Genomic DNA, 11,503 nt, shown 5'->3' with positions numbered 1-11,503 from the left:
TTCAGGAGTGTTGCTAAGGAATTTTTTTCTGCAAGTTCTTAGGTAAACCCCTTGTGTGACACTTGTGTAAGTACTCTTTTTTTAGTATGAGCAGTTTGTGTACGTCGTCCAGGCAGCTGAGATGTCACAACCGCATAGCACTAAAATATGTCCTCAGTACCCCCAGAGTTTCGTTTCATTTGCATAGGTTGAATACTGTGTCATAGGAGTTTGCAACATGTTAATTCAAAATACGCTGCTGTATTTTCCACATCTCTTTCATACCTGAAACATTAAGATCTTGCAACTTGAAGGGACGTGTCATGTGATATGTAATACTCCTGCGTCAAATAGGATACCAGTAACAATTTGTTAATGTGCCTTTCATTCCCAGGATATATACATATTGATGTATATGCTGATCACATACACGTATACGTGTGTGTATATATGTGTGTGTGTGTGTGTGTGTGTATATATACATATATATATATATATATATATATATATATATATATATTTGGTTTGGTTTTTAATTTTTTTTTAATGTTTGCTTATTTTTTAGAGAGACAGAATGTGAGCAGGGGAGGGCAGAGAGAGGGAGGGAGACACAGAATCTGAAGCAGGCTCCCCAGGCTCTGAGCTGTCAGACTCTAGATGGGAGCTCGAACTCCTAGTCAGAAGATCATGACCTGAGCCCAATGGACTAAGCCAATACTTGTTTTTAAGTAAATTCTAGCCCCAAGATGAGGCGGGAACTCAGGACCCCAGATCAAGAGTCAAATGCTCAAGACTTAGCCAGACGCCCCCACAGAATATATTTCAAACCTCAGAATACAAGTAGATAACCCTTTGTTCTCAAATAATTTCAGATCTGATTTTAGTGATAGGAACTGTACATGTTAAGTAATGCAAATGCTTGTTACTCAGGCTAGTGAGAGGTCAAAGAAAGGAGCGATTTCAGATCCTTAAGGAAGTTTCTGCCAGACTTAAAAGCAAATGAAACAAGACAAATAGGGAAGATGTAAGGAGATTCTCTTCAGAGAAGAGGTGTAAGCAGACGCTTAACCATGGAAAAGGCATACTGAAAAAATTTAAATGCCAGGATTAAGACAGGCTTCCTTCTGTGTTTGGCAAAATGTTGTTAAATTTTTGAGCAGTTTAGAAAGCGTCTAGCATAGACTGGAACAGCTGTCTCCCCCACCCCTTTCCTCCAAAAAACAGGGAGGAAAACCAATTACAACTCTCCAAAATTTCTAGCTAAAGAGGGTAGATTAGGGTGTCTGAATTATGGTGGAGACCAGGTATACGGAATAGAGAGACTTAACAAAGGAATCCTTAGGACAATTTAAATATGATATAAAAGGCCATTAAACAAGGATGTCTCATCAGATTTGGAAACTGGGAGAATGAACAAGCCAAAAATTTAATATGCCTTTTGTTATTATCATTCCTTTTGTTAGTATGCCTGACAACCGTTTATAATTTGGGGGCCAGAATCAGCAGTCGTTACTAATCTTATGGATGTAGTAACATAGTCCAAGACAGCTTTGCAGAAAAAAAAAAAAAAAAATCTTAAAACAATTTTAGTGGTAACTTTGTTTGTACCTCCTTGCAGGTATAAATCGTGGTCTGAGTTTTATGATAGTGTATATAGGTTTTCCTCTTCAGCCATTAGCAGAGTTGAATAAACATTGAAACGGGAATAGTCAATTTAAGATTTTTGCTTTTACAGGATAGAGAGCTGTCATTCCCTTTGGGAGATGTTTACAGTACTGTTATCGGCACCTGGTACTTATTAGAGACTCCATAGAATGCAATAATCATAACTAGTATCCTTGCCTGCTCTCAAGCCTCCATCTTTGTGATTTTGCGCAGTCACTGCAATGATGCTTTGAAAACACAAATCTGATGAAGTTATTCCTGCTTAAAATCCTTCAGTGTATTCTTGGGGCGCCTGGGTGGCTCAGTCGGTTAAGCGGCCGACTTCGGCTCAGGTCATGATCTCGCGGTCCGTGAGTTCGAGCCCCGTGTCGGGCTCTGTGCTGACAGCTCAGAGCCTGGAGCCTGTTTCAGATTCTGTGTCTCCCTCTCTCTGACCCTCCCCTGTTCATGCTCTGTCTCTCTCTGTCTCAAAAATAAATAAACATTAAAAAAAATTTTTAAAAAATCTTTCAGTGTATTCTGAATAAGTGTTCAGATAAAGCCCATACTCCATTAATTTGTATGGCATCCAAGGCCCATCCTAAATTAACTCTCCTTATACTGTCTCTCTACTTCCTGTATCTATCATTCCATTCATGCCAGAACTACATACCAGCTATGATGTCATCATTTCACATTGGGTGCCTCTCTTGTATGCCGTAGGACCCAGTACAACTACCGTCCAGCACTAAAATTGTGTCATAATTGTGTCTCTAGAGTAGCACAGTTGAACAAGACAGGTTTGAACTTTGTGGGTCTACCAATATGTGGATCCTCTTTTGATAAGTACAGTATTTTTTTTTTTTAGTTTTTTTTTAATATTTTATTTTTAAGAGAGCGAGAACGTGAGCGGGGAAGGAGCAGAGAGAGAGGGAGAATCAGAATCCGAAGCAGGCTCCAGGCTCTGAGCTGTCAGCACAGAGGCCGACGTGGAGCTCAAACCCGTGAACTGTGAGATCATGACCTGAGCCAAAGTCAGACGCTTAACCAACTGAGCCACCCAGGCAATTCTGAGAAGTACAGTATTATACAAATATTTTTTCTTATGATTGTTTTTAACATTTTCTGTAGCTTACTTTATGAATAGGGTAATACATATAACATTCAAAATATGTGTTTATGTTATTAGGCTTTTAGTCATCAGTTAAGTTTTGAGGAAGTCAGAAGTGACGCACAGGGGTGCCTGGGTGACTCGGTTGGGCGTCCAACTTCGGCTCAGGTCATAACATTGCTGTTCATGAGTTCGAGCCCCGCATCGGGCTCTGTGCTGACCGCTCGGAGCCTGGAGCCTGCTTCGGATTTTGTGTCTCCCTCTCTCTTTCTGCCCCTACCCCACTCACACTCTGTCTCAAAAATAAATAAAACACTAAAAAAAATTTTTTTAATATAAAAAAAAGTTTTAACTTGAAGTAATCAAAGACCTGATACAGACAAAACATAGAAGCTTTGGTTTTCTGAGCAGATAAAGAAAAAAACTTTCACGTTTTATCAAAAGCAGACCTGCAATCCAAGAAAACTTTGTCTTCTTAGCGTACAGAAAAGCAGAATTTCAGTCTTATACCAGCGTACTTTTTTTTTTTTTTTTGGAGTTTATTTTGAGAGAGAGCACAGGCAGGGAGGGGCAGAGAGAAAGAGGGAGAGAGAGAACCCCAAGCAGGCTCCTCACTGTCAGTGCAAAGCCCAACGCAGGGCGCAAACTCCTGTACCTTGAAATCATGACCTGAGCCAAAATCAAGTCAAATGCTCAACTGACTGAGCCACCCAGGTGTCCCATCAGTCTTGTACCAATGTACTTTTAAAATCCATCCATTTCAACCTTAGTCCTGATCACACATAAAATTCTTTTCCTCAGGGCACCTGGGTGGCTCAGTCAGTTGAGCGTTTGACTTTGGCTCAGGTCATGATGTCTCATGATCTCATGAGTTCGAGCCCCATGTCGGGCTCTGTGCTGACAGCTCAGAGCCTGCAGCCTGCTTCGGACTCTGTGTCTCCCTCTCTCTCTGCCGCTCCTCACTTGCGCTCTGTCTCTCTCAAAAATAAACATTTAAAAAATTTTTTTTAAATTCTTTTCCAAAGATTTACCTTCACAAGCATACAATTTTTTTTTCATTCTGATTGTGTCCTAAGCCTTTTTTCTCTAAACAACCCATCTCAAAATTACCTTTTTTTCTCTCAACAAAAGGTATTCCCATTCCTTATATTTTTCTCATGCATATCCTACTTCCCTACCTACAGAATTATTTCCTTATTTCCATCAGTCTTATTTACATTTAGCAGAATTTTAACTTTTAGAAACCTTCCTCTCCAATGAAAATTAAGTAGTAGCCAATTGTGAACTGTTACACCAGAATTCTTTTAGAGCTGAAATTCATGAATACATTTCATAATTTCTAAAAACATAGATTTTCCATAGCACAATCTTTCAGTAAAGCACAAAGCACATTTGCCAACAGAAGGTACCCACAGTTTCTCTGCAATAAGAAGCCAAAAGCAGAGAAACCTACATTCAATAATCAATGTTGTATGATTTTATTTGGAAAAGACTCAGATATCCAATGAATTCAATTTATCATTAACTTAGCAAAACTTCAAAGTTGCAGGTTACCAAAGATTTTGAAAGCTACTTAAAAGTTTTACCTATAAACCTTTTTTATTTAGTCTACTTGTTTTTGTCTTTTTAATGTTTGTTTATTTTTGAGAGAGAGAGGGAGACAGAAGATCTGAAGCAGGCTCTGCAATGAGAACACACAGCCCAATGCAGGGCTTGAACTCATGAACTGTGAGATCGTGACCTGAGCCAAAGTTGGACACCAAACCAACTTAGCCACTCAGGTGTCACTGTGCATCTGACTCGATATCAGTTCAGGTCATGATCTCATGGTCGTGGGATCAAGCCCCACATCGGGCTACCCACTGAGCATGAAGCCTGCTTGGGAGTCTCCTCTCTCTCTCTCTCTCTCTCTCTCTCTGTCTCTCTCTCTGTCTCTCTCTCTCTCTCTCTCCCTGCCTCTCCCCTGCACGCACCTCTCTCTCTCTCTCAAAATAAACTTTTTTTAAAATACTTATTTAAAAAAACATTTAAATTCACTTAAATACTGAATAAGTTGCAGCTGGGTCCACTAGAAGTCAATCAGTTTGTTCTCCAGTGCCGATTTTTACCTGGGGCACCTGTGGGGAAATCTGAAGTGGGTGTTTTAAGTCCAGGGAGGGGTGATCTTTGCTCCTTTGATAGTGAGGGTAGGAGGAGCAGGAGCCAATGGTGCTGGAGGCATGGAGGATGGTATAGGAGCTGGTTACGTAAGTCGGCCTGGCCCAGCCCACCAGTGATGGTGTGAAAACAGGAGGAGGGGAGGAGGAGAAGGGTGGAGGCAGAGTAGGTGGCATTGGGCCAGCAAGACTGGAGGCTGGTAAAAGCCCAGAGGGCAGTAGAGAGGACTCCTGGTCCCAAAACTCCTCCGCTCTGACCAATGAGCAGATGCACGCTTTCTTTTTTCCACCAACAAAAAGGGAAAATAGGCACTCCATGTTGGGCCGGAGAAGACAGGGAACTTCCCCCAAACAAAAGGAGTTTTGGCAGCTGCTTTGGGAATATTCCTTAAAGTCCCTGTCCTGAGGTAAACTAACCAGACAATTGGCTCAAATTAACCCAGGAAATGAATGATGGAGAACACCCCACATACAGTAAGAGTCAGGCAACGTTCATCCAGTCTTTTTAAGATACATCCCAGATCTGGGGCACCTGGGTGGCTCAGTCAGTTAAGCGTCTAACTTCAGCTCAAGTCATGATCTTGGCATGAGTTCGAGCCCCACATGGGGGTCTGTGCTGGCAGCTCAGAGCCTGGAACCTGCTTTGGATTCTCTTTCTCTCTCTCTCTCTCTCTCTCTCTCTCTCTCTCTCTCACCCTCCCCTGCTCATATCCTCTCTGTCTCTCTCACTCACTCTCAAATATGAATAAACAAACAAAAAAGATACATTCCAGACCTGACACACAAAAAGCAAAGCGTGACTTCAGAAAAAGAGGGAGGTATGTATAGCATCTGGACAGCTGCCTGTTTTGTTTGATTTATTTTTGAGACCGAAACAAAGCATGAGCGGGGGAGGGGCAGAGAGCGAGGGAGACAGAATCTGAAGCAGGATCCAGGCTCTGAGCTGTCAGCATTAGAGCCCCACGTGGGGCTCGAACCCACCAACCATGAGGTCGTGACCTGAGCCGAAGTCAGACGTCCAACCGACTGAGCCACCCAGGCGCCCCTGGACAGCCACCTGTTTACAAGAGAGCTGTGCACCTTGGGGACTGGGTTTCTATCTCTTATAGTCCAACAGCTTGGGGTGCTTTTTATTTGACTCCAATTTAGTGGGAGATAGCCTAAGAGGGAATCCTTTGGGGTTGAGGAAGCTGATCCCATAGTCAATTCCCACAGAACGAGGAGAGTACATTAACTACCTAGGAGTCCATTACCAAAATTCCCTTTTGCTTCTGAATGGCATCCCATCGGGAATACTGGCTCTAAGATTCCTGGGATTCAGAGTGGAGGTAGGCATCCCTCTTTCTCAACTGCTCTGATTCCTTTGTACTCCCTGAGAAGGGATGTCAACCTCCCTCTGCTTCCCCGTTGCATTCTGGACTACAGCGGGTGCTGGTGCCGGTGAATGGACTGAAATGCCACAAAGATTGGGGCTGCCTCTTTCCATTTTGAAGGAACTGATGTATTCAGTGACCAATAATAATACCCTTTGTAAGTCTCTAGATCTAGTATTAATGGGTGGAGTAGAGGTCCTGGCCTTTAAGAAGGGGCAGCTATTCTCTATCAAGCATAACAAAACTAAGCTAGAACTACTTTTCAATCTGAGAGCAGGACTGGGAATGCCAAACAACCCCTGGGTAAGGGCAAATGAGAGACATGAGAAAATGAAAGTATAGAATTCCTATCTAATCCAGGCAATTTTCTTGTGAGTTTTACCCATGATTCAGTCCCAAGGGAGTGGTCCCCTGTTGGGTGAGTGCCCCAAGTAATAGTTCTGACCAGTCCCTTTCAGGAAGCACACAGACAGACATATCTTGGATTTTATGCTCATGGAGGGATCACGCTGCGTTATTTAGGAAGAAACCTGATACAGGAGTCTTAAGGTAAGCACCTTCCTAATGACATGTATGGCCTTCCTGTGCCTGAGGAGAATACAAGTTTTAACAGGTAAAACAGGGAGAGCCTGATGTTTCTGAGCCCAACACCATTACGGCCAAGGTACTGGGATCCAGCCAGGTGGCAGGAGTTTGTCCCTCCCCGTAGTGTCGCCATGGGCAAAAGGTTCTGTCCTGAGCATTCGGGAAAGACACGTTCCGAAAGGTTATACTATTCAGTACATCTCCAAAAAGGAACAAGTAAGAAACAAAGATTGGGGATAAAGATGACTTATCAAGCCACATCAAGGCACTTGGATTCATTCCATAATCCCCATATGGGCTCCCAAAACTGTGGGATCACTGAGCTCAGTCAGGAAGGAATTCTTGAGATGTTTTACAAAGCAACTTAGTAAGTTTAAGCAGCACAGGGACAGGCCCCTGGGCAGGAGCTGCACTTTTGTTGTATGAAGCTGGTGGTTATATGCTTAGTGTTCAACGAGGAGGGAATGTACATAGGTTATAAATGTTTTCTTCAAGTTTCTACTCCTAAAATACTTTCACAAGATGTCTCTGGTGCTTATCATTCAGCTCGATATTAACTGGGTGAGATGTACAGACAGTCATGAGACCAGAATGTAGCAACTAGCATGTATTTGATCCTTATCAAAACTGCAGGCGAGAGGTCAGTCATCTGGGGTAACGGTGAACATTTTTCCATTCCCGTCCCTCATCAGACTCACTTTTTCCTAAAGGAGGACGCCTAATTTTATAATCACTAGGAAAATAAGGTTCACTCATTTATTCAGATATTGAGTGTATTATATAATACGCACAAAGTACACCAAAACAGGACTGAGCCAAGAGGCTTAAAATCCATAAAATTAAAAAGTCTTTTATAAAAGTGTGGCAAGCACAGTCCTGGAGGTGTGCACAGCATGTCTTGGCAACATAGCAAGGAAACATCTAGCGCTTTGACTTGGAGATGGAAATCGTGTTTGGCAAGACTGGACAGGAGAGCCTTACTATAAAGCTAGGGGAGTGCTGGCAGGGGAGCAGGCATTCTCCAGAGTCTCGAATAACTGGAACTGTTTTACAGTATTTAAGCTTTCTCGTGCAACTGAGTCACTAAAAGATTTTTGACAGGGGAGTGACATAAGAATTACGCTCATCGAAGGCCCCAAGCCTAAAAAAGGATGTACTTAAGGGGGCACATTTCCCTCATTATGCCTTTATTTGAAACTTAAAATATGTTACATTCCAATCCAGGCTAGTATAAGCCCCTGGAGAATGCCTTTATGCAAGTTTGACAGATTCAGTTAAATATAAAAGGAATGAAATTAAAGACTTGACTGACTCACCTGGTACTTAAGACTTGAGTATTCCAACTACTTGATCCATATTGATGAAGGGGTCTGGAATATGCCACTGTGGCATAAACATTCTGAGTAGAAGACATTTGAGTTCCTGAAATCCTCTGCCTAAAAAGCAAAGCCTCCCAAAAGAACTCAATTGTCATAAATCCCCTCTCAGGGAGCAACCAGGGAAGATTATCTCCTCACTAGTGAAGACATGGTTGGCATGACACCTAGAGACTTTTCTCACAAAATGATTATAGTTACCATCCTTTTTAAGTCACGTGCTTCCACATAACTGCCCTTTCTACCCCCAACTTCTGCTATTAAGAAGTCATTTGTAAGTGTCTTTTACCCCTTTCCCCTCTCAAGATGATCTATAAGGCCCCAAATTCTAACTATCGCTTTAAGTCGCATTTTTGTGAACTCCCTCATACTAAGTCCATCTTTTTTTTGCCTGTCTTTTGTCAATCAGCAGGCTCCCAAACACAGAATCCAAGAGGGTAGATGAAGTTTTTCCTCCCCCACAATTCAAAACACTGCCAGCCACTTGTTCTTTTTCTAATTATATACTTTCCCCCTTTTATGATTTCAAAATAATAATAAAACTCCTTTGGGAGCTACTTCTCAAATTCAATAGAGCCTAAGTTAGAATTGGTTAAGTGTTCTAATTAAAAAAATAACTTTTTTTAATGCTTATTTTTGAGAGAGAGTGTGAGCGGAGGAGGAGGAGAGAGAGAGAGGGAGACAGAATCCGAAGCAGGCTCCAGGCTCCAAGCTGTCAGCACAGAGCCCGACACGGGCTTAAACCCTCGGACCACACAGATCATGACCTGAACCAAAGTCGGATACCCAACCGACTGGCCACCCAGGCACCCCAAGTGTTCTAGTTTTTAATCTAATGATTGCATTTAAAAAGAACTGTAATGCTTGATTTCCAGAATTTCTCACTGTGGTCTCTTTAAAAGCCCAGGGTGCTGGTTTTACAAATTCTGAAAACCTTAGTTTGGGTGCTTTTTGTTTAGAATTAACATCTTTTAGATGTTAACATCCATGTTTATGTGTAACTGAAAAACCGTGAATGTGACAAATTAATGCTTTTCGATCTTTATAATTGAGAATTGCATGGTAGATAGGAAATGTGTGAGTAGGGGAAGTAGATAATTTACCAATAATTCTTTAAAGAAAACTTTGTTAGTGTGTGTAAACTGAACATGACTGCCTAATCAGAGGGCTGTTTAAGAATTGTTAAAATTCTAGTTTTTCTTTTTAAAAAAATTTTTTTTTAATGTTTATTTTTTAGACAGAGAGATACAGAGCATGAACGGGGGAGGGTCAGAGAGAGAGGGAGACACAGAATCCGAAGCAGGTTCCAGGATCTGAGCTGTCAGCACAGAGCCCGACTCGGGGCTCGAACTCACAGACCGTGAGATCATGACCTGAGCCGAAGTTGGACTCTCAACTGACTGAGCCACCCAGGCGCCCCAAAATTCTAGTTTTTCTAAAAACTGATGTGACTTTTAATTCATGATGTTCTTGCTATCAGAAATTCAAAATGATTAAGCTTTGACCCTCTTGTATTTTTTTTTTTTAGTTCTGCTGAAAAAAAAAAAGTTCAAAACTACAAAAAAAAGTCTTCACTAGTGATGGAAACAACTATTAACATGGTTTAGACAGTGGTTCTCAACCCTGGATAGGTTTTTCAATGCTGATATCCTGGCCCCTGAAATTCTGATTTTATTAGTTTGGGTAGGACCTGGCATGGTTATTTTAAAAATATAAAGTGATTTGAACATGCAGCCAAGGTCGAGAACCACTATAGTAGATATTGTACTTTCAGCATGGAGCCTGACACAGGACTCGATCTCACCACCCTGAGATCATGGAGCTGAAATCAGGAGTCGGTCACTTAACTGACTGAGCCACCCAGTCACCCCTGTACTTTTTAAAAATTACTTAAGTAATCTCTACACCCAACACAGCGCTCCAACTCACAGCTCTGACAAGAGGCACATGCTGTACTCACTGAGCCTGCCAGGTGCCCCTGTACTTTTTACTAAAGACACAAATTTCCTTTTCAGTTTATTTCTAATTGGCCAAGTTTTTACTCAGTTCACTAAATACTGATTTCAAATGTTTATTCTCCAAATTGGTTGTGCAACAAAGTCTCAAGCAAAGTGAATAAGCATCTTATTTATGACAGTGTTTTCAGCCACCTAATTAAAAGTATTATGTAACTATTTGAAATTGAAACCGACAATATTTATAAAAACTTATCACAATTATAGCTTCCTAAACCATGAGCAATTGTGGCTTCAACGATAAACCTGACAATGAGATTTGAGAATAGAACTCTTTCAATGATTCAATTAGCAAGTTCTGTATCATTTCAAATTCTTTATTATACATCATGGTTGCACAATTTGAGGCTGGTTAAATACAATTGGTTTTCAAAATTTCTTCAAATATTCCCTAATTACTACATGCAAGTGACCATGAAAATATTTGGCATTTTTAAATTTTGAAACTCTGAACAGGCACTTACATGAAGGAAAACATTACCATTCACAGAGAGCCACATTTAAAATAGATGCTCCAGCACATGGTACGTGGAACCTTTTGCCAGTAAAGAAGTTGGTTACTGACCATTTTATCAACAAAGTGCCACAGTAGTAAACAGGTTTAAAGAAACGTAATTTAGGTTACTTAGCTTACTCATAAGGTAAGGTTAACTGACAAGACTTGCGCTGAAGTGTATAAAAAAATATTGGTACAAAAACCAGTGAACCCTATGTGAAAGTAGTTTCACACAGCAGGCTTCATTTTAGTTCCTACGCCCCACATTTAGTGTATCTGAGCTCAGACCCCATGCATATGAACAGATGACTGAAACCTTCTTTTTGGAGACTTCGAACTAATGACTTGAATTTAGTGTTAACAAAATTTAAACAGAGTGGGTGAAGTTTAAATCTGAGATTGAACTAGCCAAAGTCCCAGCTTACCGAATATGAAATTGTCCAGATCTAGATAACTACATGCTTCACAGGTCCTCCTGAGTTCCCTATCCTCAAATTTTCCCCTAGCAAGGGAAGAGAATATTTGTGAAGGCAAGAATATTCTATTTGTATATATGTAGTAAAAAGATGCCTTAAATTAAAAAAAAATTCAGAGTATTTACGGAAAAATTATATAGTTCTAACAAACTTTAAAATGCCAACACAGAGTCAACTCAACACTGCAGAAAACATACAGTGGTAGCTGCTGGATGGCAGAGGCAAAAATAGTTACTTAATATGGCGAAAGAGAAAGAGAAAGAGAAAGAGAAAGAGAAAGAGAAAGAGAAAG

The 11,503-nt window shown here is 41.0% G+C and overlaps 1 protein-coding gene across 2 annotated transcripts in view; it reads right to left on the bottom strand.

The window, feature by feature from the left end:
• Positions 1 to 10,535: 10,535 nt before the first annotated feature.
• VPS26A (VPS26 retromer complex component A) overlaps positions 10,536 to 11,503 on the bottom strand; it is a 33,638-nt gene continuing 32,670 nt past the window's right edge. For both annotated transcript variants that reach the window (XM_049645162.1, XM_049645161.1), the window contains exon 9: positions 10,536 to 11,503. This exon is cut by the window's right edge and continues 1,163 nt beyond it. The gene's annotated coding sequence lies outside the window, so the exon portion shown is untranslated.

The sequence above is a fragment of the Panthera uncia genome, chromosome D2, assembly GCF_023721935.1.
Source record: "Panthera uncia isolate 11264 chromosome D2, Puncia_PCG_1.0, whole genome shotgun sequence".
Taxonomy (NCBI): domain Eukaryota; kingdom Metazoa; phylum Chordata; class Mammalia; order Carnivora; family Felidae; genus Panthera; species Panthera uncia.
Note: the sequence above shows the minus strand (reverse complement) of the source record. Positions and strands in the feature narration are given on the sequence as shown.